This window comes from Periplaneta americana, chromosome 7 (genome assembly GCF_040183065.1).
Source record: "Periplaneta americana isolate PAMFEO1 chromosome 7, P.americana_PAMFEO1_priV1, whole genome shotgun sequence".
Lineage (NCBI taxonomy): Eukaryota > Metazoa > Arthropoda > Insecta > Blattodea > Blattidae > Periplaneta > Periplaneta americana.
In genome coordinates, this window is record NC_091123.1 from 146294955 (window position 1) to 146300954 (window position 6000).

General features: G+C 35.0%; 1 protein-coding gene across 2 annotated transcripts in view; it reads left to right on the plus strand.

Annotated features, from left to right (window-relative positions):
* LOC138703535 (valacyclovir hydrolase) overlaps positions 1 to 5389 on the plus strand; it is a 119472-nt gene extending 114083 nt beyond the window's left edge. For both annotated transcript variants that reach the window (XM_069831484.1, XM_069831483.1), the window contains one exon: positions 4990 to 5389. The gene's annotated coding sequence lies outside the window, so the exon portion shown is untranslated. The remainder of the gene's footprint in view (positions 1 to 4989) is intronic.
* The last annotated feature ends 611 nt before the right edge of the window (positions 5390 to 6000 follow it).

Here is a 6000-nt window from a genome sequence, read left to right on the forward strand (position 1 = left end):
GTGTTTAAGAGGCTTGGAATACCTACATCTATTATTCCGATTGTAACTTTAGCTGCATTGAAAGGATCAATTGCTGTCCTGAAGCATCACCTATATTCGAAATGAAATCAAGTTCATTGGCATTCTTTACTTTTTTGTAACACTTATCTCTCTAAAACTAGGTATATTTCCACTAATCGTAAAATGTATTTGCAGCTATGTACTTGTAGGAGTTTCATTGTCAAAACAAAATTAATGGTTCACTGAACTTGTAAACATTTATATGGTTAAGTACTCTTTGTCCCTTGTGGCAGTGCACGAATAGTGAGAAGATTTCTAAATTAATAGAGGCACTCTATCTAAGATAGCAGTGGTTTCAGGTCTGGAGCCAGGAAATTGGAAAATGGTTATTGTCTATCCAAAATAACTACCACTTCTGAACAAATGAGCGTTTTATAGTAGTTAAACGTGATTGGTTGTGAGCCAAAACTCAATTGTCGTTTTTCAGATGTGTACAAGTAACTAATTTGAATCCTTCCAGTTTTAAATAAATTTATTACATAGTTGTTGTTGTTGCTGCCACTGCTCAATGCTTGGCCCTTGGCAGTGAAGCCATTAGCGCTCTTGCCCTCCAGTATTTTTCAATTATGGGTCCAGCAGGTAAGCTATTCTAGGTTTGAAAGTGGTCTTCAGTCATTTCTTCTTCTTGATCACATAAACAGCAGTTTGGGTTATTGTAAATTCCTATTTTGTTTAAGTGCTTTGCTAAACAGTCGTGCTCTGTGGTAGTCTCAGTTTTGCTACTGCAATTTTGCGAGGTGCTTTGGGGATGGTTTCTAGTTTATTCATAATGATATTCCACTTTTTGTCATTGGTTTTGTTGTGTAGTTCTTGGTTGTGTTGGTCTTTGTATCTGTTTTTAGTTATTGTTTTTATGGACATGAAGAATAAATTTTTATTCTTCTTTTGATGTAGGCCACAGACTTTCCTTGCAAGGAGATCAGCAGTCTCGTTGCCAGAGATTGATTCCACAATGTACTGGTATCCATTGTAATTGTACTTTTTTTTTCTGAAGTTGTTGAATCATTTGATGGCATTCTTTAATTTGAATTGACATATTTTTGTTTGAATTTATAGCTTGAATTGCTGCTATGGAGCTAGAGAAGATAACTTTTTTAATTGATCTATCCGATATAAAAGCTGTTGGAACGAGATGTGGATAGTTGTTATTTCTGCATCAAAGTTGGTTGGTTGTTGTCCAACTGGTTGGTATAATGAAAACAGTGGACATGTTATTCCTGATCCTGAGCTGTTGTTTTTCGTTGATCCTTCTGTGTAAACATGTAGCCATTCTTCTGATAGGTATCTGGTATTCACAACTTTCAATGCCAGAGCTTTTAATATTGGTATGAGTGTTTCAGATTTTTAACTGGTTTTTCTAACTCAAATTGAATGTGAATTAGTTGAGCAATTAATGGTTTTTTTTCTAGTCAAAATGTTTTCCTTTGATTTATGGAAATTATTTTTGTCTTCATTCTTGGATACACTCTTTTAACACTTATACAATCACTGATTAACTTTATACCTTCTTTACTGTGTTAATATTAGAAAGTTACCTGGCTGACTGGTTTCGAAGTGATATTCTTCATTGTCTGAACCCTTGTGAAGGTCCTGCGCTATCTTCTGGTTTACTGTTGTGGTGGTGTGTGTTCATGATTATGTCGAAAAGGGTGTGTGTTTTTAAATTCAATAGAGTGTTCAGAATGTGCTGTGGGTGTGTTTTTGTATATTTGTACCATCCCATTGTGAAATCCTGGGAAGGGAGATACTAATGCACTAGCAAAGAAGGGCAGCACTGCTACTTACAGACCTGTTACTAAATCTACGTATTACTCTGTGAAAAGATTTATTAAATCTACATACTTAGACTTCAACAAACAAAATTTGATAACACAATCACAAGGAAAAAAATGGAATCTGCATCATAATCCACAGTTAATTCCCGATTTACCACGAAAATCGTCTGTAGCTGCATTTAGATTGGCAACAGGCCATGATTGTTTGGCCAAACACCTGCATAGAATTGGAATATATCAGTGCCCTAACTGTCCATTGTGTAACTCAAACCAAGAAATGGATTCGGAACACCTCAAAATATGTGCTTCAGTGGCTGACCATGATAATATCTTTGAAAAATATTGGAGTGCAAGAGGTCAAATGACTTTATTGTCAAACGCCTGGCATTAGAAAACAACAACATTTCATATTGTTCTAGAGTGTCAAGTTTCTGGTTTTTTGGTTGGATGTGTAGTATTTTCATGTCAGTATCTATGTTGCTGTAGTTGTAATTGGAGTTTGTGATGTGTTCCGCATAGGTTGAATTGTTGTGTGATTTTGTTACGGCTGAGATATGTTCCTCGTAATGTGTTTGAAATGTTCTTCCAGTCTGTTCAATGTAGAAGTCATTGCAACTATTGCATGATAATTTGTGTACACCTGTTAAGTTGTATTTATTTGTGTGTCTTGTCTGTGTGTTAAGGTGTTTTTTATGGTGTGTTCTGTGTTCTGTATGCAGTATTGTATTTTAGTTTCTTGAAAGATGATGCAATCTTGTATGTGTTTTTGTTTTCGTGTGTTGATATGAATGTATCCCCCTCGTGGTTACTCACCTTGACGTGGTGAGGGGGCTTAAATTTGTTGTTTTAGCTAACAAGTAACAAAGAGGTACTCACAGAAGCTGCATTAACACCAGTGCAGTCCCACTATATTTTTCAACCCCTCATTTCTCATGAAAAACAATAACTGAAAAAACTACAGCTGACTACAGTGGACTTTATGTTGTCAGCAAACAGCTGGATACATTAAGAAGATTGATTTGATTTTTAATATGATGTATTTGTTTTGTTCTTGTGTTTGTGTTGCATTTTCTTGTTTGCATTTAGTCCTTCTTATGATGTTGTGTTGCGTTTTCTTGTTTGCATTTAGTCTTTTTTATGTACTTGTCTAACACACGAACAAAACAAATACATCACCTTAACATACAAAAACAAATACATATACAAGATTGCATCATCTTTCAGGAACTTACAATACAACATTGCATACAGAACACACTATAAAATCATCTGAACACACAGACAAGACACAAATAAATACAATTTACCAGGTGTATACAAACTATCATGCAATAGTTGCAACGACTTCTACATTGGACAGACTGAAAGATCATTTCAAACACGTTACAAGGAACACATCACAGCCATAACCAAATCACTTAACAATTCAACCTACGCAGAACACATCACAAACTCCAATCACAACTATAGTACATAGACACTGATATGAAAATACTACACGTCCAGCCAAAAAAGCAGATACTTGACATTCTAGAACAATATGAAATTTATAAATATACAAAAATACACCCACAGCACATTCTGAACACACTATTGAATTTCAAAACACACACGCTTTTTGACACAATCATGAACACACCCCACCACAACAGGAAACCAGAAGATAGCGCGGGACCTTATATGGGAGACACCGCCTTCAGATTTTCGGTTTAAGAAACATGCGAGCGACTGTCCTTGCATCTGCACAGCTTTACAGCATTTTCAAGAGCATTGGAATGTCTTGCAATACGGCATAACTGCACATTGTATGGACCAGACACATGGACATCACGATGAAGTGAAGAGAAATGAGTAGAAGCATTTGAAGATGGAGAAGGATGGAGAGTGTGTGAGATGCACAGACAGAATAAGAAACGAAGATGAAGGAAGAATAATGCTGAAAGTGATCGGGAAGTAGGGTTGCCAGGTCTCCCATATTTTACCGGTCTCACGTATTTGATAATATTTTCCTCAGTCCGTACTTTATTTATTTGTTTAAATGGTAAATATAAATAGTGCTATGATGCTATGAAAGTTATTCTAATTACGTATTAAAAATATTAACTTCTGATCAGTACAGATATGTAAGAATAAGTAAATCCCACTTTACTACGATCTTAAACTGCAGTGTGTCATTGTTTGCATTGGGATAGAATAAGAATATAACTTCATTGAAGGTTTCATTAATTTTATTATTTTCTTTTGAATATAAGCTGTATTGCATAATAAATGTACATCATATTACTGTTACACATTATGTAATATATTAATGTTTATGTTAATTAAATTTTTATGGCGAGTCATTTTCTATTGATGAGATAAATAATTAACTTTTTTTTAATTATTCATTCTTATTTTGTTCCTCAATTTCTATTACGTATTACGTATTAATGTTTAATACAAGAAAAAGAGAAGAGTAATTTTAATTTCTTTTAAAAACAAACTGCTCATTTGTGTTTATTATCTGTCTGTGTATAGTCTGGGGCCTACAGTTTGTTAACTTTTAATGCTCTTTGAGGGGTGGGGACATTTTGTGTAAATACAGTATGTCTTTTGAAGCCACTGTTGAACATCCACCTCTACTGATTAATATCTACTTCAGCTACATTTTTATATACCAGTAATCTGCAATGTCCTCAGTCCTTCAACATTGAACTATTCCACTGGGTCATGTCACATTAATCAGCCACTTTTCGTCATTCAGTGTTTAGAAAATTCTCCTTCATTTGAAGACTCTTTGGACCAGAAAATGTCTCGTTTCAGTGATATTTTCTGTTGTATTGTTGATTTCATAAATTTCTTTCATTCCCATGAACTATTTGGCTCAGTTGAATCTGAAATTGAGAGTTATGGATGCTATGGTGGTGGGAATAGTGGCGGCACCAGCAGCAATAATAATAATAATAATAATAATAATAATAATAATAATAATAATAATAATAATAAAAACTGGTTTTCCTTCCGAACTCCACTAATGTTCTTGATCACAGAAGGAGGTTTTGTACTTTATCCTTCATCACTGTTCCAGCTATTGATGAAAGGAGCATTTTGCACCCTATTGAACTTGTTTCGAAAGAAATATTATTGCTTACGATGGTGTCTTACTCTTTCTTAGGAACTGGAGGTAAGAAGAGGTCGTGGTATGGTGAAGTCATCATTTTTAAAGGCACAGAAACAAGTTTGTCTAACGAATTGCATTTACAATACAGAGTGCAAATGCTAAAACTAGGCTATAGGATAAAAGATACTTTCTTTAAATATATGACTCATTACTTTTAAACTGGATCCCATAGCAGACCATCAGAGATGCATTGATGATGATCTGAGAGATATTCTCATCTTCTGATGACTTCAAAAACATTCTCTTCTACTTGGTATAGTAATGAATTGAGCTGGGTGAACTAAACTGCCTAAATGCTATGCTATTCTTATGAAGGGCACAAGTCAGAAATGGGGCAAAACTGCAACATGTATTTGTACACTTGTTGAATATTAAAGTTGTTGAATTTTTAAAATTCTGTTTTTGCTTTCACTCCCACACCTATCTCCCGGAGTTGTTAATGCAGGTCAGAATATTGTTTCAGTAATCAAGCACATGGCTGAGTCGTGTGGTGGATTTTAACCATGGAAGCCAGTTTTTTGCAGAGAGATGACAGTGGATGAAGTGCCCTACATAGAATTTCTCCAGCTATCGTATCATCTTAATGCTTTCCACAATTGTAATTCAAAACGATTGTGCATTGAAGATGGCGCATCAACTTGTAGTACTATTCCTATCTGCCCTTAATTCTTCCATACTTCCTTTATCCCATACCTATTAGCTGAAATACTTGGACAAAGTAATTCTACCTCTGCATTTGGCTAATGGGTGAGAGTTTCTAAGGGATAGTGTGAGGAAAAAGACTTGAAGAAATATTACTTCACTCAGAGAAGAGTGTAAATTTGTATTTGTTCTACAGCAGCTCAAGCTAACTAGAATTTCCATTTATTTTTCTTCACTTCTCCAATGGAATTACCTCTCACTTTCAGGTTGACTCTAGTCTTTGTCACTCTACCTACCTATGTTATCCTGCCCATTGTCTTGAAATATATCACAGCCAGGTAGTCACCAGTTCTTGGCACAACC